Source organism: Bos indicus x Bos taurus, chromosome 2, assembly GCF_003369695.1.
Source record: "Bos indicus x Bos taurus breed Angus x Brahman F1 hybrid chromosome 2, Bos_hybrid_MaternalHap_v2.0, whole genome shotgun sequence".
Classification (NCBI taxonomy): domain Eukaryota; kingdom Metazoa; phylum Chordata; class Mammalia; order Artiodactyla; family Bovidae; genus Bos; species Bos indicus x Bos taurus.
In genome coordinates this window covers 89,605,356-89,630,524 of record NC_040077.1, presented here as the reverse complement: position 1 = coordinate 89,630,524, position 25,169 = coordinate 89,605,356, and the positions used below count along the sequence as shown (strand labels likewise).

General features: G+C 41.4%; 1 protein-coding gene across 5 annotated transcripts in view; it reads right to left on the bottom strand.

Moving 5' to 3' along the window:
* The window catches only part of CFLAR (CASP8 and FADD like apoptosis regulator), a 54,444-nt gene extending 42,510 nt beyond the window's left edge, over positions 1 to 11,934 (bottom strand). Inside the window, exons 1-2 of one of the 5 annotated variants that reach the window (XM_027564216.1) lie at positions 11,522 to 11,926; positions 10,965 to 11,054 (exon numbers count right to left, since the gene is read on the bottom strand). The gene's annotated coding sequence lies outside the window, so the exon portion shown is untranslated. Of the gene's footprint in view, positions 1 to 2,252; positions 2,394 to 10,252; positions 10,350 to 10,964; positions 11,055 to 11,521 lie in introns of those variants that run through there. The other 4 variants (XM_027564251.1, XM_027564242.1, XM_027564226.1 and 1 more) reach the window with 4 other exon arrangements.
* Between the last annotated feature and the right edge of the window lie 13,235 nt (positions 11,935 to 25,169).

The following is a 25,169-nucleotide window of genomic DNA, read 5'->3' as shown; positions in this document are numbered from 1 at the left end:
GGAATACCAGACCACCTGACCTGCCTCTTGAGAAACCTATATGCAGGTCAGGAAGCAACAGTTAGAACTGGACACGGAACAACAGACTGGTTCCAAATAGGAAAAGGAGTACATCAAGGCTGTATATTGTCACCCTGCTTATTTAACTTCTATGCAGAGTACATCATGAGAAACGCTGGGCTGGAAGAAACACAAGCTGGAATCAAGATTGCCGGGAGAAATATCAATAACCTCAGATATGCAGATGACACCAAAAGTGAAGAAGAACTAAAGAGCCTCTTGATGAAAGTGAAAGAGGAGAGTGAAAAAGTTGGCTTAAAGCTCAACATTCAGAAAACGAAGATCATGGCATCTGGTCCCATCACTTCATGGGAAATAGATGGGGAAACAGTGTCAGACTTTATTTTTTTGGGCTCCAAAATGACTGCAGATGGTGATTGCAGCCATGAAATTAAAAGACACTTACTCCTTGGAAGGGAAGTTATGACCAACCTAGGGAGCATATTAAAAAGCAGAGACATTACTTTGCCAACAAAGGTCCATCTAGTCAAGGTTATGGTTTTTCCAGTAGTCATGTATGGATGTGAGAGTTGGACTATGAAGAAAGCTGAGCACAGAAGAATTGATGCTTTTGAACTGTGGTGTTGGAGAAGACTGTTGAAAGTCCCTTGGACTACAAGGAGATCCAACCAGTCCATCCTAAAGGAAATCAGTCCTGGGTGTTCATTGGAAGAACTGATGTTGCAGCTGAAACTCCAAAATTTTGGCCACCTGATGCAAAGAGCTGACTCATTTGAAAAGACCCTGATGTTGGGAACGATTGAAGGCAGGAGGAGAAGGGGATGACAGAGGATGAGATGGTTAGATGGCATCACCAACTCAATGGACATAAGTTTGGGTAAACTCCGGTAGTTGGTGATGGACAGGGAGGCCTGGCATCTGCGGTTCATGGGGTTGCAAAGAGTCGGACACGACTGAGTGACTGAACTGAACTGAAGATCTTTAATGTTAGTAATAATTTGGGGCTTTCCAGGTGGCGCAGCGGTAAAGAATCCACCTGTCAATGCAGGAGCCACAAGAGATGCAGGTTCAATCCCTGGGTCGGGAAGATCCCCTGGAGAAGGAATTGGCAACCCACACCAGTATTCTTGCCTCAGAAATCCCATGAACAGAGGAGCCTGGTAGGCTACAGTCCATGGGGGTCGCAAAAGAGCTGGACACGACTGAGCAGCTGAGCATGCACACATGCTGAGCACTCTCAACTTACATAAGACCCTAAATGTTAGTAACAATACCATATATTGTTTAGGGATATGTGTATTAAAAATATTAAAACATATAATAATAATGAATAATTAACACAGAAAAGTGGTTTCTGTTGTGGGATTAACAAAACATCACTAGATAAAAATTCAGAGGGGAAGTGACTAAATTTGTAATATTTTACTACATATGCTCAGCAATAGATATACAGACAGTAAAATAAATACACCTCTGACCACATTCTCTGACCACAGTGCAATAAAATTAGAAGACAATAATTAGCTAAAAGGAAACCCTATATGTTCTTGAACTAAAAAAAGGAGTTTCTCTTTCTCTCTACTGCATGTAGCCCTTACCAGTTCAGTTAACAAGTACTGCATAGAAACAACCAGAGCATGCCATATAGAAACTATCTCATAGCATTGAAAATGCTTCAGAGCTTTTTTGGTGTATACATAGACAATCCTTAGAACAAGAAAGCCTAGAAGCATCCCAAAGTTACCATCAAAAAGAACAAGTCCAATTTTATTTAACATGATTCAAGAGATAGGGTAGAAGGGGGGCTTCCCTGGTTTCTCAGTGATAAAGAATCCAGCTGCCAATGCAGGAGGCTTGGGTTTGATCCCTGATCTGGGACGACCCCACATACCACAAAGCAACTGAGCCACTGGGCCACAACTATTGAGCCTGTGCTCTAGAGCCTGGGAGCTGCAAGTACCGAGTCCACATGTCCCAGCTACTGAAGCCCAAGTGCCCGAGAGCCCATGCTCTGCAGTAGGAGAAGCCACCTCAATGAGAGGCCCAGGCACAGCAATTAAAGAATAGTCCCTGCTCTCCGAAACAAGAGAAAAGTCAGCAATGAAGACCCAGCACAGCCAAAAACAAATAAATATATATTTTAAAAAGATAGGGTAGAAGGGATGCGGAGGGGGGTGGCAGGTAGAATGAGTTGTTTAGAGTTTGGGGAAAGGAGAGTGCTCATTACTTACCAGCCCTGTCCTGCCTGAGCTGCCTAGTTCAGCACCACACACCTCCTCTGAAGTCAACGGCTTCACCTCACTCAGAGACAAAGGAGCTGTCCAAGCGCAATTCTTTCTCCTTCCTTCTTTCAAAAACCCAGCCCTCCGAGTGACTGAGACTTCTGTTAGTGTTCTTTCACGCCCACTGTCTTAAGTCATTCACCTTTCCCAGCAGGGCAAAACTGGCAGCTGTGTGTGTTTCTAGAATTTTTAAGGAATTCCCCTTTCTGGCACCCCCTCTCTGGCAAATTTTAATTTAATGACTGTCTCTCCTTCGTTTCCTCACCCACACAAAATTTCCACAATGGTACAAACTGTCCCCCACCTTCAGAGTCAGAGCAGTTCCAGTTTCACTTCTCAATAGTTGCGAATGATCACTGAATACACCAAATAAAGCAGATGTAAGTCATAAGGGTTCCTTTCCACTGGTTAATGGAAAGGGAAAGGTATCAGCTTCTAGAAGAAGAAACCACTCCAGGTGTTTTGAAAAACATTGATATAGGTGGATACAGGAGCTTACAAAAGTGCTGTAAGGACTTGAGGAATGGTCTCCTAACTGAGCTTCTGAGAAAGATTCCCAGGGCTCCCAGAAAGACCTCGTCTTGGCCAAGGCAGTGGGGACGCAGGAGGCTGTCAACAGTAGCACAGAGCTGAAGAACACCTCGGGGCTCCCCTGGTGGCCTAGTGGTTAAGAATCCTCCTGCCAATGGAGAGAACACAGATTCGATCCCTGGTCCAGGAAGATCCCACAAGGAGCAACTAATCCCATGTGCTGTAACTACTAAAGCTTATGTGCCCTACAGCCTGTGCTCTGCAACAAGAAAAGCCACTGCAATGAGAAGCCTGCACACCACAACAAAGAGTAGCCCCCACCCACCACAACTAGAGAAAGCCCGCATCCAGCAAGGAAGACCCAGCACAGCCAAAAATAAAGAAATCTTAAAAAAAAAAAAAAAAAAGAACAGCTCAGTCAATGATCCCAAGATCAGAGGGTCAATCAGCCCCCCATCTGCCTCCTCTGTCCCCACAGCTGGTGACTGGACTTAACAATGTGCTGCTTGAACCCCATCACCACCGCCCTGCTTGCCAGCAGGGAAACCAACAAGAGCAACCAGCTACTTGGTCTCTCCTCCACTTGGTTACAGATCCTGCCCACATGTACGTTATAAAGGAGTCTGGGAAATGCAGTTTGTGGTTTTCCACTCTTTAGACCTAAGTGAGAACGGGTCCTGAGCACCAACTGACACCAACTGACAGAAGGATATTCCAAGAGAACACTGTTGTCTTCTTTGTGGTTAGATCTTCTGCACAGACCCCAGTGCCTGACTCCTAGTAAGCACTCAATTAGTATTTGAATGAGTGAAAAGAGTTTCAGAATTCGCTTCAAGGCAACGGCCTCACTTTCTTAGCTCCCCAAATAGGACCTAGAAGCAAGGGCTACAAACCCTTTTCTGGCTAGCAGCTCAATTCTCTTGCCCTTTTGCCTCCTCACCACCAGCTCTGCAATACCTTGGTATGCCAGAACTTTCCAGTTTGAGCACTAAAATTTCCACTGTCCACGAAACTCCTCATCAGCAAACCGGGATGGTCACGCCAGCATCCCATCCTCAGATGGTGAGCGTCCACCACTCACAGATTTAGAGTAGAAGTCGTGCTGAATGGATGGGAAAAATCATCCCACACTCTTGTGGTTTTCAACATCAGCTGGCCCCTTACTGCTGCTTGGCATGCTATTTCAGGACTGCGGTCAGTTCCTTTCAAAAGCCCCTTCACCCCTTCCACCCTCACAGCTTTCTTCTATCCAAACACCACACTGGAGCCACTTCTCATCGACTGACCTTGCAGTTGATTGAGTGATCTCTTGCAACCTTCCACCTTCCCCTGCTGTCCCACACCTTCCTGGGCCATCCACTCCCCATTTGCCCTCTTGTCTCCACCCTTTCATCAACCTCTCTCTACCTTCAGGGACTCCTCCTCCTTCAGCTTGTAAACATGTTCATTCTCTTCCATCTTAAAAATAAAGAAAACCAAAAAACCCGTTCCGCCTGAGATCCCCTGGACTTAACCAGTCTTTCGCTCTTTCTCCTTTCATGTGAAGCTGGGATTTCAGAAAGGGAGAGACTGCAACACGTGCTTCAGGTCCTTCAGTGTCTCAATTAACTCAAGATGCCTCCACAGGTGTCCCCTCCACCCCACACCCTTTACACAGTGAGACTCAGTGCCATACTGGAACCTGAAACAAAGGAAACTTCATTAATGTGGATACTGTCTTTAGTGAGAATTCTGATATTTTCTTCATCATGGATTTTTAGCATTCATGTCAATTTTTTCAAAATCTTGCATTAAAATATTATTTATCTCGATTTTTCACACCCCCTTAAATGATGGGCCTGAAATGAGTGCCTCACTCGCCTCACCCGAGTGTCCTCACCTGATGGTGCTCTTCTAGAGGCCTTGGTGGCCTCCTAGTGGCCAAATTCATGGTCACAGGGAAGTCATTTTTTACCCAAGCATTTAGATACTCTTCCTTGAAACTCTTCTCCCTTGGCTGACTTCACACCACTACATTTTACACTGTTTCCCTCTAACCTTCTCCAACCCCTCAGCACTCTTTCTGTACCTGCTTCTTAAATGAGGGGGTGCCCTAGCATCCATCTTTCTCGCTGGCCTGTCTGTTCCTCCTGCCTGTGGCCTCCCCATCTCCAAAGAGATCTATCAGAATGAACTTTCTGAAGTTCATGCTTGGACCAAAGCACTGTCCTAACTTCAGACCTTTCAATGACTCCTATCTCCCATCGCAGGTTCCAATTTCCTTTGCATTCAAGACTCTTCCAGGTCTGGCACCTGCCTTTACCTCTCATTAACACACACCTCGCACATTTGGCTTCAAACCAACCTCAACAAGGAGTTCTTACCCACACCTTTGCACCTTTGCCTGGATTACCTGGCAAAACCATGCTCAGCTTGCAGGGCCAGCTGAAGTGTTTCCTACATGTAAAGCTTTTCTGGGAAGAACTCACCCAGACTTGGTCAGTAGCTCCTTTGTTCCATCACCATATTATGTATATAAAGCTTTGTGGCACCCAGCATAGCCCCAGTAGGTGACAGTAAAATGTCACTTTATCAGGCTTTTCAATGTTTCTCACAGAATGCCAGCTTTGCCAGCAAACCATCTGGTATCAAAAGCACGTAACGTTCCCAGTAGCATAACTGCCGGTATGACTGGTCCCCGGCATACTTAAACCTATTCCAGGACAGATACACTTAGTATTCCCTTCTTTGTACAGCTTTGCTCATGGCATGGCAGGTCATGTTCACTGAGGCAGGAGAGCAAGTCATGTTCACTGACCCACAGCATGCAAGCAGATGTAATTTCCCAGCAATACAAAACAACTGAGTAGCAATGTGGAGAAGCCTGCCTTCCCAGCTGCAGAAAGCAGCATGCAAACCTGGAACTTTCAGGTGTCTGGGAATCCCCACTGAGATATGAAGATGAAGTGCCTGAGAGAGTCATCCAGAAGCTTCTAAAGAGATAAAGGAAGAAAGGGTTACATGATCCTGACCACGTTATGGGAGTTCAGTGCATCCACGCTGAACGTCACAGGACCCATGCTCCTCCTCCTCCATTTGTGTACAGAACCTGTGGATGTGGGCTCTGTGTGTGGCAATTTGAGCAGCCAATATAACAAAAGCAGCTTTTCTCCATCCATAGGCATTTTAACCCTAAGATAGTACACAAGATGGCATTTTGTGCCCACTATTTAAAATAACATGCTTAGTAACAGATCGTCACGTGGGTCCTGATTTCTGGAATGCTGCAGAAACGGTCTAGAAGACCATGTATTAAAGCAGAAGCATAAATGCATTCCACTTTGGAATTATTTATTGCGCATTTTAAATTTTTATATGTTTCATTTTTTAAATTTAATATTTAATGCATACTTTTACCCACTGATACATTATGTATATGAAAATACATAATGTATCAGTGGCTGTGCTGTGCTTAGTCGCTCAGTTGTGTCGACTCTTTGCAACCCCTGCAGACTGTAGCCCACCAGGCCCCTCTGTCCAAGGGGATTCTTCAGGCAAGAATACTGAAGTGGGTTGCCATGCCCTTCTCCAGGGAATCTTACCAACCCAGGGATTGAACCCGAGTCTCCCACATTGAAGGCAGGTTCTTTACCAACTGAGTCACCAGGGAAGCCCATCAGTGACTAAGAGGATGCATTAAAAAATTATTATATTTGGCTTCCCAATCATACATTTTAATTATAGCAAATTGCCCAGAAATTATAGTTGATCTCAATTATAAAATGACATAAAATTAGAAGGTATATCTTATAAAGTTCTTTGATGAAGCTCAGCCCCATGACTCTCATGGAAACTCCTACAAATTTCAACATAACATTACCTCACATCACTTCTCTGATTCACAATAGCTGGATACAGGCTGCAGAAAATGCGGGAATGAAAGAATCCCAGAAGGAGAAAGAATCTAGACCAAAAGGAGATGGTGAGTCATCTAACCATACTGAAACATGAGCAGAGTCACTAGGGAAAACTACTTAATGCAGTGGCCCCACTCCTCCTGAATCAAAGCAAATTTTCACTAGGGCAAACTTCCCCTAGAGAGCGCAAGCACCCAAAATTATCTCCCCTCCCTTACCTACTTTCTTCTTGAGTATTGTCATATGTGGTAAGCTCCCACTCATCTACATTAAGTTGTAGAGGAGTCCTGGCCAGGACTGCCAAGTTCACCCTCCTAGGCCTTGAACAGACTGGTCATCATCACAGGGCCCCAGCAGGCGGGCACTTGGGTCATGCCTACTCATCCTTACATCATCTACAAGGAAGCAAGATGAAGATGGTGGTAGAATGAGAAACAAGCTTAGAACCTGGTTGTCAGATCCAGGAGACAGAGCTTGTGAAAGGAAGATTTTGCAATTCTATGGGGTAACAATGTTGTTGTTTAAGAACTAGGAGAGGCTCAATGGGGGCTTCACTGTTGGCTCAGTGGTAAAGAATCTGCCAACCAATGCAGGAGATGCAGGTTCAATTCCTTGGTTTGAGAAGCTTCCCTGGAGTAGGAAATGGCAACCTGCTCCAGTATCCTTGCCTGCAAAAGTCCATGGATAGTGGAGCCTGGTGGCTACAGCCGATGGTGTCACAAACAGTCGGACATGACTGAGTGACTGAGGGCACACACTGTATCGAATACGGTAGTGCAGTATCACAAGCCCAGGACGTTCACTTGATGCCAGCCCCCGTAGGCCAACTATTTACTGGACTACTGTACTTTCAAAGTACTGTACTGTAAGCTTTAAAATGTTTTCTTGGAACATCACTGAAAGTCCACTGTTTAGGACTCTGTGCTTTCAGTGCAAGAGGCTTGGGTTCTGAAGCAGGAGGAAGATGAGTAAAGTGATAGGAGAGTCATTCCCTGTGAACAGAAACTCTAAGACAAGAATAGCAGGACAATTAAGAAAGGAAGACTGAGGGCAGCCACAGAAAACTTACATAGCAGGTAAACTCCTAAATGTAGCTGGACTGTCCCCCACTCCTTCCCTAATACTTTAATCTCTGTCCTAACTCTGTAACTTTGCAAGAATATTTGCCTCCATCTGGAATGTCCTCTTTACTCTCCACCTCTAAATTAATATCTAAACCTTTCTCCAGCTTCCCAGGTGACATAGTGGTAAAGAATCCACCTGCCAATGCAGGAGACTCAAGAGACATGGGGTCCATCCCTGGGCCAGAAATATCCCCTGGAGAAGGAAATGGCAACCCATGCCAGTATTACTGCTTGGAAAATTCCATGGGCAGAGTAGCCTGGCAGGCTACAGTCCAAAGGGTCGCAAAGAGCTGGACACGACTGAGCACGCAGGCAAACTTTTCTCAAAGCCTAATTCAGGTTTCTAATTCAGGTTTCTCTACTCCTTGAGGCTCCCTGAATGATTCCAGCCCACATAAATCTCCTGAATAGACTAGTATATGTTTACTATATAAATGATATCACTTAGTCCTTAAAAAAAGAGACAGCGAGGAGGCTGGGCCCTGTGCAGGCCACACATTTCTCATTCTCAAAGTCAGGAGACCTCTTAGACTATACATGCGCAGAAAGGCTACTTAGAGGTCAAAAGAGAAGCAGGCCAAGAGATAGTCTACCCAAACACCTCTGTGATAGAATCTATTTTACCTAAGAATGCATACACACACATGGGAGGAGGATCTTGAGATATACCAAATACAGACTCTGAACCAGGCAAGTCAAAATAATTGGCCAAAGGAAACACAGAAGAAATGTCTCATAACAGTGATTAAAACTGCCACAAGGGCAAGATTCAGGGACTCTCACTCTGAGTCTGCCCGTGTGTCTATTCACACATATGGTACTCTTTTTCCTCCTAATAAATATTTAACTTGTTTCATTACTTTCTGTCTTTGTGGGAATTCTTTTCCTCAAAACCAAAGGACCAGGGCCTTGTCACTGACCGCTGGTCAGGTGGCTAGGATTTGGTGCTCTCATTGCTGTGACCCAGCCTCAATCTCTGGCTGGAGAACAGAAGCCCCCCTACAAGTCACTGCAGGCTGAGGCCACCTGAGATCATACCAACCCTGATTGAGGAACAAGATCCCACATACCATTCGGTGCAGTCAAAATTAAAAAGAAAAGAAAGTAAGAGAATTCTTGACCTATCATAAAAAATACAAATTAAAATTTAAAAAAAGAAACTGAAGAATGGATGATTTAAAAAAACCAAAGAAGAAAAAAGATTAATGACTATATCATTTACCCCAGAGCAACAACAAAACAGAAAGCTTTGGTTTTGTGTTTGTTATGTATTATTTGTTTGAAAAGTATTGTACACCTATTACAGTACAGTACTGTATAGCCATGGAGAAGGAAATGGCAATCCACTCCAGTCTTTTTGCCTGGAGAATTCCCATGGACAGAGGAGCCTGGCAGGCTACAGTCCATGGGTTCGCAAGAGTCAGACACGACTTAGCGACTAAACCACCACCACCACTGTAGAGCCAATTGTGTTAGTTGGGTACCCAGGCTAACTTTATTGGACTTAGGAACAAACTGGACTTACCAACATTCTCTCTGAATGGAACTTTGAGGATTTACTATACTTCGGACAGAACAGAAACTGGAGGACAACATCTGACACACCTAGCTGTGGCTTCCAAGGCAAGCATTAAGCTCCTGTGGGCTTCCTGCCTGGCAGCCTGCCAGAAACCACAGCCCAAAACAAACTTCCTGCTCCAGACCGCTTTGCCCCCACACCTTAAAAACTCTACAGGTACACATTACGTGCTGTCTCTCCAGACAACAGACTCTGCCTTGTGTGGGCAAAGAACCCACCTGGAGTTGGTCAGGGGGTGGGGGGATTACTTGTCTCAAGCCAAGACAGCAGTGGGCATGGCCGTTGCTGGTAATGGGACTTGAGGTCACCCCAGGGACCAAACCTATACTTCCTTTTCAGTTATGAACAAGTCCACTGCCACCACTCAGAAAAACTACCCATGACTATCCCCTCACAACTCCCCAGTTGTGCAAGATTTCCAGAGGGCAGGGGCAAGGGGCCCCTGTGGGCCTGCAGGTGGATTCACCTTGGAGAGCGGGTGCCAGATGATAAATAACAGTGTTAAATGAAGTGCAAATGTCACTTTCAAATATAAAACATGAAGTCCTTAGGAAAAACCATTCTAATCAGGATGTCCAACCCAGAAGCTATAAGTAGAACAAAAGTGTTAACACTAAAAATGCAACTTCTGTAGGGCAAACACATTCAAAATTCCCTTACAAACCCTAGTCTTTTTTCTAAGTGTTGGAGTTAGGCCAAGTTTCTTTTCTTTTCTTTTCTTTTTTTGGCTCTCCCAAAGAAACTTTTTAAAGATTATTCAGGGGAATCACTGAAGGGAAATTACCCAGAACTCCGTTTATCTTATCTGAAATCTCTTACCTGAAGCAGGTCAACCCTGAGAGCTCTATCCTAGTTTTAAATCATATTTTGTCGGTGTCCAACAAGCTCCCTACTGGCTCTTCGTCTCAATGTGTAAACAAATTTCAAATGTCAACAAATGAAACTATTGGAGAACCTTGGCGTCCTTGAACTTACTTCCTGTAACCTTCAACTAAAAACTTGTTCTGAATTTCAGTGGCCTTTGTTCTGTTGCCTTCCACTGTTAATATTAAAAAAAAAAAAAAAAAAAAAGCCCTGACCAGACATTCCCCAGGTCCTATTAAGGGAAAAAGCGGGGGAGGAAGGAACAAGTTTATTTCAAGGCTCTACAAAAAGTCTTACCCATCAGTCATTGCGAACTTTCCTAAGGGAAGCTGTTCTTCCAGTTTGCCAAAACACACATCACACACTGCTTTAAGAAAGGGCAGCCCTAACCTACTTCACCAGGCTATTGCAAAAGAGTAAAAATTCCCGTCCTACCAGACGCTTCCGCGGAGACACACTACAGCACACAAAGTCCCAGTTCTCATCAACTTTGCCAAAGGAAAGCTGCCAGACTTTTTTCATCAGGTCTCGCCGAAGGGAGCAACCCTCGGGATGTCCCTAAGCAAAGTTTGCAAAACACTGGGGATCTGCCACCAAAGTTGCGGTCCTGGGGCTTCATTCTTGGGCGAGTCTCTGGGTCTGGGCGATCCCGCGCCCAAACGGGTACCTGGGATCCTGGGAGACTCAGGCGGCCCTCCAGAGAATTGGGGCAGCTCCAGCTGGTCTAGGCCCAGGGGGCAAACCGAAGATAACAGATCTACGAGGGGAAGGAGAGGGTGGGAGGAACTGAGAGAGTAGCATTGCCATTTATACCCTACGATGTGTAAAACAGCTAGTGGGAAGCTGCTGTATAGCACAGGGAGCTCAGCCCCACGCTCCGTGAGGACCTAGAGGGGTGGGATGGGGGCCTGGAGGGTGGGAGGGAAGTTCAAGAGGGAGCGGATGTACTATACTTATGGCTGATTCTTGGTTGTTGTTCCGCAGAAACCAACACAACGCTGTAAAGCAACTGTCCTCCAATTAAAAACTTAAAAATTCATGAACATAATATATATATCTCTCTCTCTCTCTCTACAGGACTGAGTCACCTGCTAGAAGTCCCACCCCTCCCCTGCCCCCTGCCCCACACCCCCGCCCAGGCGCAGTGCCAGGAAGCGCCAGTCCGGGTGAACTCGAGAGGCAACGTGGGAGGGTCGGGGGTGGGGGTGGGGGGGGTGCACCTACCGTCCAGCCTGCGGTGAGGCTCTCCTCTGGCTGCAGCCCAGACTTCACTCCGACGCCTGAAAATCCGCAGGCAAGATGGAGAAAAAGAAACCGAAAGTCTGAAAGCAGACGTGGCTTTCCTGTCCAGTCCGCAAGCGCTCTGGGCTTCCTCTCCCTGGACTTGTCTCTGATCCTATAAAAACTTTTCACTTTATGAAAGTCTGATGGTCCGACATTCACTGTGTTAGACCCCACTCACCCGCCCTTCCAGTAGAACCGGTGCCAGGCCACAGCCCCCTTGTCGTCTATTTCCTGTTTTTACTTCTCTACGTGTTTGCTAAGAACTCTGGGCGGTTGCTTACCAAGCAGTTCTAGTTGTCTCTAGCAACAAGCACTAGCAGTTTTGTTGCTGATGTACTGGAAAATAATAAATAGCAAATGTAAAAGCGCTATATGCTTTAATGCTCACAACTACTTTCTTCTGATTTTTTTTTTTAAGTTTCTGAACTTTTCTTGAAAAATATTTAAACTTACAGGAAAGTTGCAAAAATAACTGCAAATGGAAATATTCCATTTCCCAGAGCCCTACTTGGATTTCTATAATACCAGATAACAACATCAGAAGAGGTTTAGCAAAATTTAAGGGGTGGGGGTTGGAGGTGGGAGGGGATAAACTTCACTAAAGTAATCCAGTCAGGCACTAAACAAATAAGCATGCATGCTTATAATAAATAAAAGAGGTTGCTGAGGCTGGTGAGTGAGGAGTAAACAAGTACCCAGAGTTGCTATATTATCTAAAATGTCCAGATTTCTGTACACCCTTCTGTATCTAAAACTTATAACCAGCAAGGACTTATTGTATAGTATGTGGATCAAAGTTATGTGGCAGTCTGGATGTGAGGGGAGTTTGGGGGAGAATGGATACATGTATATGTATGCCTGTGTCCCTTTGCTTTTCAACTGAAACTATCACAAAACTGTTAATTGGCTATATCCCAATAGAAAATAAACTGTTTAAATTTTTTTAAATATAAAATAAAATGTCCAGTTTCTAACAAAAATTATGAGGCATGCAAGGAACCAGGAAAGTACGATCCAACCATCGGGAAAATAGGGAACAGGAAATGCCTTTGAGAGCAACAGGATGTTGGATTTATCAGAAAAATAATTCAAAGTAGCTATTATAAGCATGTTCACAAAACTAAAGAAAAGCATGATTAAAGTATGACAATAATGTCATACCAAATAGAAATATCAATAGAGATATATTTAGCCCCTAGAGCAGGGATGTGACTTTGTAATTATAGAAATGAAGCAAACAAATTTCTGAATTTGAAAAGTACAATAACTAAAATAACTTTATTAGAGGCTTAACAGGAAACTCAAACTGGCAGAAGAAAGAATAAGCTATCTTGAAGATAGATAGATAGAGATTATGTTCCCAAGAACAGAGAAAAATAAAAAGAGCCTCAGAGAAATGTGGACATCATTAAGAACACCAGCATGTGCATAGTAGGAGTACTAGAAGGACAGGGGAATGAAAAAGCAACAGAAAAAATATTCAAAAATTAATGGCTAAAAGCTTTCTAAATTTATTGAAAAACTATCTCACATATCTAGGAAACTCAACAAATTCCAAATGGGATGAATGCAAGAGATCTACAAACACAACATAGCAAAAATGCTGAAAGTCAAAGGAAGAAATCTTGAAATCAGCAAGAGAAAAATGACTCATGACCTACAAGTTAATGCCAGTAAGATTAATAACTGACTTTTAAGGAAAAACAAGAGAAACCAGAAGGCAATATCATAACATACTCAAAGTGCTCCAAGAAACAATCTTATGAAAATAAGTTGGTGAAATAAGGTTAAATGGTTTCCCAAACAAACAAAAACTGAGAGAATTTTTGCTAGCAGATGTGTCTTACAAGAATACTAAAGGACAAAAGCAAATAACAGGTTGAAAGCAATAATCCCAGACAGTAATTCAAATTTATACCAAAAGAAAAACAAAACATCAGAAAAGGCAATTGTATAATTAGAAGAGACAGTATAAATGAATTTTTATTTAAAAAAAATAGTGAATGATTGTGCCTGTAACATAAAATTAATACGTGTAATGTATTTGCTAATAACAGCACAAAAGAGGTGGGTGGGAGAAAAGCTACATTGGGATAAAGAAATGATTACAGACTAAAGTAGTATAATAACAATGCATTGTTGGTTGTATAACATTAATTGATGCTTTATATATATATATATAATAAAATGCCACAAAGTGGTGGTCACGCAGGAAGAAGGGAGTACAGCTATACACGAGTAATGTTTCTATATAAAACTGGAAATAACTGGTGTAAATCCAAAGCTGCTTCTGATAAATTAAGCTATATATGGTAAACCTCAGAGCAACCTCTGAAACAATTTGAAAAATATATAGTGAAAAATAATTAAAGAAATTAAGATGCTTTATTAGAATATATTTCCTTAATGTAAAAGAAAGCAACAAAAGAGGAACAGAGGGACAAGAAAGACATATGACAAATAGAAAACCAAAAGAAAAATGAGCCATGCAAATCCAGTAACAATAATAACATTAAATTAAAATAGATTAAATGATCCAACCAAAAGGAAAGTTTGCTAGGCTGGATTTAAAAAAATAAAAAATCTATGGAGACTTCCATAGGTCCAACGGTTCTTACAACAATAAATAAGACATAGAAGAATCAACAATGACAGTTGAAAACTTTGACATTCTACTTTCAATAATGGACAGAATGAGACAGATAGTCAAAAAGAAAAATAGAAGGCTTGAGCAATGCCATAAACCAGCTAGACCTAACTGACAGCCATAGAACACTCCACCCAGCAATAGAATGTACATTATCACCATATAGGAATATATATTCAAGTGTACATGGAATATTATCCAGGCTATACCATCTGCCAGGCTCTAAAACACACCTCAATAAATTTAAAGGAACAGAAATAATATAAAGTATGTTTTCTGGCCACAGTGAAATGAAATTAGAAGCCAATAACAGGGAAAATGGGTAAAACTTACAAGTCTGTGGAAAATAAATAACAAATTTGTGGAAAATAAATAACACACTCCTAAGTAACCAGTGGGTCAAAAAGGAAATCAAAAGGAAAATCTGAAAATACTTTGAGGTGAATGAAAATCAAGCACAACATTTCAAAACTTTTGAAGTAGAGCTAAAGCAGTGCTTAGAGAGACATTTATAACTTTAAATGTCCATATTAAGCAAAAAGAAAGATCTCAAATCAATAACCTAAACTTCGACTTTAAGATATGGGTAAAAGAAGAGCAAACAAAACCTAAAGCAGCCAGAAGCAAGAAAATAATACAGATTAAAGTGGAATAGAAAAACAATAGAGAAAATCAATTAAACAAGCAAAAAGCTGATTTTTAATAATTTAGTTATTAATTTTTTAACTGTGCTGGGTCTTCATTGCTGTGCTCAGGCTTTCTCTAGTTGCAGCGAGTGGGGGCTACTCTTTAGCTGTGTTGTGTGGACTTCTCACTGAAGTGGTTTCTCTTGTTGCCGAGCACGCGCTCTAGAGCCTGGGCTTCGGTAGTTGCTGCTCTTGGGCTTAGTTGCCCTGAAGCACGTGGAGCCCAGAGGAGGGCTCAAACCCATGTCCACTGCATTGGCAGGTGGATTCTTAACCAGTGGACCACCAAGGAAGTTCCCAAAAATAATTTTTTGAAAAGGTGAAAAAAATTGCAAATCTTTGGCTACATTGACCAAGAGGAAAAGAAATTTCAAATTACTCAGAAATGAAATAGGGTACATTACTACTGATCCAACAGAAATCAAAAGGATTATAAAGGAACACTATGAATAATTGTACTACAACAAATTAGACAACCTAGATGGACAAATTCCTAGAAAGACACAAATGATCAAAACTGACTCAAGAAGAAATAGACAGTTACTCAGATTGTCACTTTGTAGATCTATACAACTAGAGAGTAGCCCTCATTCTCCACAGGTAGAGAAAGCCCTTGTGCAGCAATGAAGACTCAGTACTGCCAAAAATAAAAAAATAATTAATTAATTTTTAAAAGGTGAAGAAATTTAACAATCTACCCACAAAGAAAAGCTCAGACTCAGTTTCATTTGTAAATTCTACCAAACTCTTAAGGAAGAATAATCTTTACAAACTCTTCCAAAAAACAGAAGAGGAGTGTATTAGTTTGCTGGGGTTGTGTTAGACAAATTAAAATGGAAACAGTTTTGTTCAGGCTTCAGAAGTAGGAAAGCAGGCCTCTGACCGACTTCTGACCCTTCCTGGACTACATACCTGCCTGCAAGCATACCAACTGTTACCACCAAATCAAGTGGCACTTTAGATAAGAAAAGGAGTGGGTTCTGGAATTTCTTGAGCCCTGTGGACCTGTCTAAGCCTCTGGGGTCTGGAAAATCTTGTGGCTCACAAGGTGAAACAAACAGCATTGTAAAAGTTACAGAAAAGCCAGAACTGCGTTTTTTCATGCAAACTGACTATGATATCAATTTGCAGCTTGGGATTATACATGGGAGCCCCCCACAATTTGAAGTCTCACACATGGAGTGGATGCACTGCAAAACAAGTTGCCATAACAAAAACACCACAGACTAGGAAACATAAACAACAGAAAATTATTTCTCACTGTTGTAGAGGTTAGAAATTTGAAGCCAAGACATCAGTAAGGTTGGCTACTTCTGAGGCCTCTGTCCTGGACTTTAGATAGCAGTCTTCTCGCTGTGTCCCAACAAGCTGTTTCCTCTGTATGCCGGTGTCTTTCTGCATGTTTTCTTATAAGGAATTATTAGATAAGGGATTAGGGCCATCCTAAAAGCCTCATTTTAACTTTACCTCTTTAAAGACCTTATCTGTGACTACAGTAACATTGCGAGGTCCTAGGAATTAGGGCTATGGATACCAGGGAATCCACAACTTTATAAAGGGCATCTAAACTTAGGAATAAGTTTAAAAAAAAGAATTATAAAATAGTGTGGTACTGGCAGAAGGATAGATACATAGATCAATGAAACAAAATGAAGAGCCCAGAAATAAACCCATATATGTATGGTCAATTGATTTTAGACAAGAGCGCTGAGATTATCCAATGGGAGAAATAGTCTTTTCCACAAATGGTGCTGGGACAAATATATTTCCATGGGTCAAAGAATAAGGTTGGACCACTATTTCACACCATATATAAAAATCAATGTGAAATTAATCAAAAGACTTAAGCATTAGAGTTAAAACTATACATTTTTAGGAAAAACAAAGGGGTAAAACTTAATGATCTTAGATTTGGCAAAGGATTCTTAGATATGACCCCAAAGACTTAGCAACAAAGGAAAAAATAGATAAATGTGACTTCCTCAAAATTAAAACCTTTCATGCTTCAAATGATACAATCAGGAAAATGAAAAGACAACCCACAGAATGTGAGTTAGGGCTTTAATATATGTACTGGGGTAGGGACAGGGTGTAGGACACAATTTAACCAATAAAAAGAAAGGAATACTCTCCAACTCAGTTTATGAGACCATTATTACTATAATAGCCAAACCAGACAAAGACATCACGGCAAAGGAAACTGCAGGCAATATCTTATGCATATGGATGCAAAAGTCCTCAACAAAATAATAGCAAACTGAATCCAGTAACATTTAAAAATAAGTGTGGTTTCCACCACAACCAAGTGGGATTTATCCCAGGGGTGCAAGGTAGGTTTAACACACCCATAAAATTAGCAGGATTTTTCAAGGTTCATCCATATTATGTCATGTATCAGTAACTCTGTTCTTTTTTATGGCTGGGTAATATTTCTTTGTATGAATATAACACATTTTGTTTAGACATTCATTAGTAGATGGAATTTGGGTTGTTTTTTGCTAGAATACTGCTATAAACATTTGTGTATAAGTATTTTCATGGACATACATTCATTTCTTTTGAGTTTATACCTAGGAGTAGAATTGCTGGTTTATACAGTAACTCTAATTTAATCATTTGTGGAAGTTCCAGGCTGTTTTCTAAAGTGACCGCTCCATTTCTCATCCCCACTAACAGTATATGAAGTTTCCAATTTCTCCACATCCATACCAACACTTGTTATTATCTGACTTTTTGATTCTAGCCAACCTAGTGAGTATTAAATGGTATCTCATTGTCGTTTCAGTTTGCATTTCCTTCATGACTAATGATGTTGAACATTTTTTCATGAGCTTATTGGTCAGTTGTATATTTTTCTTGGAGGAATGTCTATTCAGATCCTTTACCCATTTAAAAATTATTTGTCTCTTTATTATTGAGTTGTCAGAATTTTTTATATTTTCTGGATACAAGTCCCTTATTGAAAACGGTAAAGAATTTGCCTGCAATGTGGGAGACTCTGGCTTGATCCCTGAGTCAGGAAGATTCCCTGGAGAAGGGAATGGCAACCCACTCCAGTATTCTTGCCTGGAAAATTCCATGGACAGAGGAGCTTGATGGGCTAGTCCATGGGGTCGAAAAAAGCCGGACATGACTGAATGACTAACACTTTCACTTTCACTTGCAACTATTTTCTCCCATCCTCTACTGCCTTCGAATGTTAGTGTTCCCAATTCTTGGGCCTTCAGACTTGGACTGGGACTTATACCACCGGCTTTCCTGGGTTTTTAGCTTGCAAATTATAGGATGTAGTTTCCATAACCAATGAGGTGATTCCTCAAAATAAATCACTTTAAATCTCTTTATACACCATTGGTCTTATTTTTCTGGAGGACTATGACTAGTATAAGAAGTATGTAGCATCTTTTCATTATTCTTAGGTATTCTGAAATTTCACAGTACATGCTGTACATCCACTATTTGACTTCACTGTGCTTCACACTCAGAGTCTTCAATCTGGAAATACATCCTTAAGTTCTAGGAGACTTTAAATATTTAGCTGGTGATCTGTCCTATCCATTTTTCTCTGTTTCTTTTATTTTCCTTCCTTCCTTTCATTTTTTCCTTCTTTTTTACATTGCCCCTCCTGAACTTGCTCTGTGCTTTTTGTCCTATTTTTTCTTTGTCTTTCATCTTTATTTTTCTGTTTTTCTATTTTCCAACCCTTCTATTAAGGTTTTCTTTTCTTTTTTTTAATCCCAGAGTTAAGAATAATAATGTAGTTAAGGCTCCTTGAATGTTTAAAGATTGTGAAATGCAAAAGAATTCAGAAATGTGCACTAAACATAAATACATACATTAATAAAGAATGGTAAATCAAACATCCATGTAACTGCCACCCAAAGGCACAAAATAGGATCATTTCAGAGCCCCCTGTGTGCCCATCCTTTATCATGACCCACGTTCTCCCCTAAGAGGTAACCACTATCTCAAATTTGGAGATAAGAATTTTCTTGACTTTATAAGTTTTACCATTTACATATGCATCTCTAAACAATATAGCTTAGTTTTTACTATTTTTGTGCTCTATACAGATGAAAACAAACCATATTCATTTGTGCCTTTCTTTTTATGCTCAATATTATGTTCATTGAGATTTATTGTGTTGTATGTCAGTACAGTTAATTGATTTTCATTGCTGTATACTATAAAATTCTTAGAAGAAAACAGAGTAGAAAAATCTTTGAAACTTTGGAGTAGGCAGAGATTTCTTAGAGCACAAACAAGCACAACTTATAGCAGAAAACATTTACAAATCAAAAATTTTAAATCTTTCCTTGAAAATATCCTCATTGAAAAAAAATAAAAATAGGACTTCCCTGGCAGCCCAGTGGTTAAGACTCTGCACTTCCACTGAGGAGCGTGGATTTGGATCCCTGATCGGGGAACTAGATCTCAAACACCAAAACTAAAAGTTTGCATGCTACAACTAAAGATCCTGGGTGCCACAACTAAGGCCTGGAGCAGCCAAATACATAAATAAATGTTTTGTTTTGTTTTATTTAAAGAAATGAAAAGGCAAACCATAGATTTGGGCTTCAATATATATCTTCAAAGGACATAAAGCCTGAATATATGAAGAATTCTTACTCTGAATAATAAATCAAATGACTCATTTTTTAAATGGGCAAAAACTTTGCCCAGACACCTCACAAAATAGGATACACAATGGCCAATAAGTGTATAAGAAACTACTCAATATCATTAGTTATCAGAGAAATGAAAATTAAAAGCCTACAGGAATGGCTAAAATCCAAACAGTTGACAATACGAAGAATCAGTAAGAATGTGAAATAACTACAACATACGTTACTGGCAGAAATGTAACATAATAAAACTTGGGAAACAGTTTAGCTATTTGTTATAAAGTACACTTCAGTTCAGTTCAGTTCAGTCGCTCAGTCCTGTCCGACTCTTTGCGACCCCATGAACCACAGCACGCCAGGCCTCCCTGTCCATCACCATCTCCCGGAGTTCACTCAAACTCACGTCCGTCGAGTCGGTGATGCCATCCAGCCATCTCATCCTCTGTCGTCCCCTTCTCCTCCTGCCCCCAGTCCCTCCCAGCATCAGAGTCTTTTCCAATGAGTCAACTCTTCACATGAGGTGGCCAAAGTATTGGAGTTTCAGCTTTAGCATCAGTCCTTCCAAAGAACACCCAAGACTGATCTCCTTTAGAATGGACTGGTTGGATCTCCTTGCAGTCCAAGGGACTCTCAAGAGTCTTCTCCAAAACCACAGTTCAAAAGCATCAATTCTTTGGCGCTCAGCCTCCTTCACAGTCCAACTCTCACATCCATACATGACCACTGGAAAAACCATAGCCTTGACTAGACGGACCTTTGTTGGCAAAGTAATGTCTCTGCTTTTGAATATGCTATCTAGGTTGGTCATAACATTCCTTCCAAGGAGTAAGCGTCTTTTAATTTCATGGCTGCACTTAGCATATAATAAAACAAAAGCCCTCCTAAGCACTACTCAAGAGAAATAATATGTAATATATATACAAAGGCTTGCATATTAATTTTTATAGCAGCTCCTCTAATAATAATCCAAAACTAGGAATAACTTAAATACTCGCCTAAAGGCAAATGGATAAACCATGTGAGTATATCTATAAAATGGAACAGTAGTCAGCAGTAAAAAAGGAAGAAACAGAAGGGGCTCAAGAAGGTGGAGGAGTAGGTGGACATGGAGTACATCTCTCTCCATGGATGTATCAAGAATACATCTATAGATGCAACAGTTCTCACAGAATACGACCTGAATACTAGCAGGAGTCCCTGACCACTGGAAAGAATTATATGGATACTTGCATATCTGGGTAGGACAAAAGAAAGAAAGAAGGAAGAGGAGAGTCAGTACTGGGCGAGCTGAAGCAGAGGAGAGATTCCCACATCCAGAGGAATCAGTTGGGACAGAAAGGAAAGCATTTGAGGCTGTCAGAGGGTGAAGGAGCTGATCCATGACAGCCTGAATAAAGTGAAAACCACACAGACAATCCGAGCCGCGGCCCTACATAACCTGTCCCAGGATGCACGTCCACCGATGGCACATGGCAGCTGGGAGCTGGAGCATGTAGCTGCTGCTGCTGCTAAGTCGCTTCAGTCGTGTCCAACTCTGTGCGACCCCATAGACGGCAGCCCACTAGGCTCTCCCGTCCCTGGGATTCTCCAGGCAAGAACACTGGAGTGGGTTGCCATTTCCTTCTCCAATGCGTGAAAGTGAAGTCACTCAGTCGTGTCCGACTCCTAGCGACCCCATGGACTGCAGCCTACCTGGCTCCTCCGTCCATGGGATTTGCCAGGCAAGAGTAGTGGAGTGGGTTGCCAGACTGGAGAGCAAACTCAGGGTGAGGACTGCTACTGATTGCGAGGAGATGACCTGAAGAAAAGGAGGAACTCTGCAGCAGGGAATGCCTTTTAAGGGAAACAGGGCGGCTCTGGAAGCAGGGCGCTACTGCTGACTCACATGCAGGGGGAGGAGCCATCAATGTAGCTCTCTCTTCCCCAGCACTGGCCCCTGAGCAATAGAGAAGGATCCCAGCGAGGGCAGCCCTTCAAACACCAGCTGCCAGAAGCTAGAAAAGACTCCTAATAGAGTCGTATCTCTTGTGCCCATGGCCACCGGCTTCCCTGTGCACTTGGTGCTATGGGAGTCTCCACGATCCAGGCAGCCATGCCATCTCCACTTCTGGTCATCACTCGGGCGGACCCAAGTCCTCCAGGGCAGCCTTGGGAGTAGACTCTTATGGATGGCCAGCAGGTAGATGTGGGGATAAAACCACAATTGAGCTCCAGGGGCAGAGTGCCTAAGGAAGAAGATCAAAAACCTTTTCATCAGCCGCACAAGCTGCAGATTAAATCCATACAATCAACTAGGTAGACTCTGTGTCTGTGGAATATTTGAAGACACAGAATGTTCCCTGAAAAGAAAACCCTCTAGCTCTGGCAGCTGCAGACACTGGGGACAAGCATACCCAGCAGTAGGGCCAGATCAGAGTCTGTCCTCACAGCAGGTCGACCAGCTTTCCCCGGGCACTGGAGGGCCTCCTAGGGAAGTGGAGATGGGCTGTGGCTCACAGTGAGGGGAAAGGATGCTGACAGCTGAGACCTGAGAAAATATTTATTATTATTCTTATGTTTCGATTCCTTCTGTTGTGGGTTCTGGTTTTTTTCCTTTTTTGTTGTTTTTGTTTTTGTTTCTCTCTCTCTCTATTTTCTCTGTTGTGGTTGTTATTTTTATTACTATTATTATTTCTATTTAGGTTTTTGAGATTTTTTTAAATCTTACTTTTTATTTTATATATTTTATTTCTGTTTAGCTTTCTGCTGTTCTGTGCTTTTTTGGCTTGTTTTGTTTGTTTTCTGGGGGTTCTTTTTGTTGTTGTTGTTTTTCTTTAATATATGTGGATCTTTTTTACATACTTCTGTTTAACTTTGCATTTCTATTTTTTCTTTTTTACCCCCACCATTTTTGTTTGTTTTGTTTTCTTTGCTTTATTGTTCAGTTGGCACTCTGCTTTGGTTTTGTTTTCTGTTTTAGTTAGTTTTGTTTTTAACTGATTGATTTAATTTTTGTTTCTTTTGTTCATCGGGTCAAAAGAACTGACCTGACTTTGTTGGACTCTTGGGTTTTGTTTTCCTTGGTCTGTTTTGATTTCTTTTGTGTATATATGGGTGTGTGTGTATGTATGTTCCTTTGTTTTTGTTTCTATCTGCCTGGTTTTTCTTTTACCCTTCGTCTGGGTTTTGTATTTTGCTTTTTTTTTGGGGGGGGGGGGGTGGTGGGAGGCGGGGTCTGTTTGTTTTAATCCCTTTTATTGCCATGACGGCTTCTGGGGTCTTGGTTCCCTGACCAGAAGTTGGGCCTGAGCCTCTGGGATGGGAGCGCTGAGTCCAGGATGTTAGATCACCAGAGAACTTCTGACCCCAGGGAGTATTACTCAGAGAGAACTCCCACGAAGACCTCCACCCAAATCCAAGACCTTTCACCACTCAACTGCCTGCAGTACTGCAGCACTGGACACCTCACCTAAACAACAAGCAAGACAGGAACACACACCCAACCACCAGCAGACGGGGCTACCCACAGACACCCCAAAACATATCACCTCACATGGCCCTGCCCATCAGAGGGAAAAAACTCCCCTCCCACCAGGATGCAGGCACAAAGCCTTCAGAAGCCACCAAACCAACCTCATCCGTCAGGGGAAGAAACCAGAAACAACCCTTTCTTTCTTCACTTCTAGGAACCAACTCTCTCCAGATATATCTCCCACCTCTCTGATCTTTCCTTCTCAATCTCTTTACAGACTTTCTTTCGTTTGTCCCTTAAATAATGGTTCTGTCTTTGACTCTCTTCTTTTTGTCAACTAGAATTTAATTATCTTTTGTTTTAATGGTCATATATCCCTCTACTGGTAGTCTCTTTAAATTGAGGAGACAGAGTGGCTAGAGTCCACAGGGCAAAGTCCCAGAGGTGAGAGTGTCCCTCAAGTTTTCAGCTGAATACGAATTTGTGCATATGAGGAAAGAAATCATCCAATTCTGGGGAAGAACTACCTGACAGGAACAAAGGAAACAATTCTCAAAGCTCATACAGGGACAAAAACAGTTCAAATTCATATCACACAAAATGGAAAATCTTTTAATTTGTGTTTCATTAAGTAGTAGAGAAAAATTAGTCCTAGACTAACAGTTCCATAAAACAAAGCTGAAGAGCAAGCCTCAGAAAGATTTATCTCTTTGGGACTTCCTTGGTGGGCCAGTGCTTAAGACTCTGCTTTGCCATTTAGGGAATGTGGGTTCAATCCCTGGTCAGGGAAATAAGCCTATGCAGCTCTGCAATGTCTGCAACTAGAAAGTCTGCACACCACAACAAAGACCCTGCATGCTGCGACTAAGACCTGAGTCAGCCCAATAAATAAATAAATATTTTTTAAAGAGTTAACTATTTATAAATAATTTAACTGCATTTCCAGACCAAAACTCAAAAATACAGGAATATCCAGCACCTAGAAATGTAAAGTTCACAATGTCTAGCACTTAACTCAAAAATTACAAGAAAATGCAAGGAAACAGGAAAATACAAACCATAAGGAAGACAACAATCAATCAATAAAATCAGACTCAGAAAAACCATAGCTTATAGAAGTAGAGGACAGGGATATTAAAACAGATACTATTCTATATGTTTAAGAAGGTAGAGGAAATATTGAGCATGTTCAGTCAAGATATGAAAGATTTAAAAGACCCATATTAAAATCCTAGATGCAAACTACAATGTCTGAGGTGAAAAATATATTGCATGAGGTTAGCAGCAGATGAAATATGCAAAAAGAAAACATTAGTGAATCTGAAGGCAAAACAACAGAACTATCCAAAATGAAACACATGAAGGAAAAAAAAACTATCAGGGAAGTTTAATAAAACTTTAAACAACCTAATATATAGGCAATTGGGGCAGAAAAAAACACTGGAATAAACAGTGACTGAAAACTTCAAATTAGATAAAAACTATAAACCCATAGACCAAAGAAACTCAATGAAACACAAATACAAGAAACATGAATAAAATGGTACCAAATAACATGAAAAGTTGCTTTAAACCAGTGATATGAAATGACTGACTGATCAACCTATCCCACAACTTTCCTTTTGGACCAAAACTGACTGAACAATAGACATGGTATTCCTGTAACTTCGACAAAATATGAAGTTTAGGGTCTGCTCCATTCCAGACTCTTTAAACGAATCAGATCAGCCCTAAAACATGAGATCCAGTCTCAGGCAATACCAGCTGTCTCCAGCTCTCATTCAGATGGTCTGTCATTTACTGTCCAGAATTGTCCTATTTATGTTCTTTGCCTTCCTGGATTGACAGTCCCCTTGAATTTTAATCTATGTACACTCTCTTTGTAATTACACAATCCATTTGGAAAGGATTTCCTATTTCTGGCTCTCAGCACTCTGTTCAGACCTGACTTGGAAATGTCCCCTACCCCAGTCTTCAGGAGCTAAACCAGACAGGCCACGACCATTTTTACCAGTTTTTCTATGAAAAGTTTCTGGGAAATTTTTAAGAGAATAGGTCTTAAAAGTTATAGCAAAGAAAAAAAGTGTTTAACTGTGAATGATGGATGTTAACTAAACTTACTGTAATATATACATACACCAAATCATAAAAGTTGATGCTGTTAAAGTGCTACACTCAA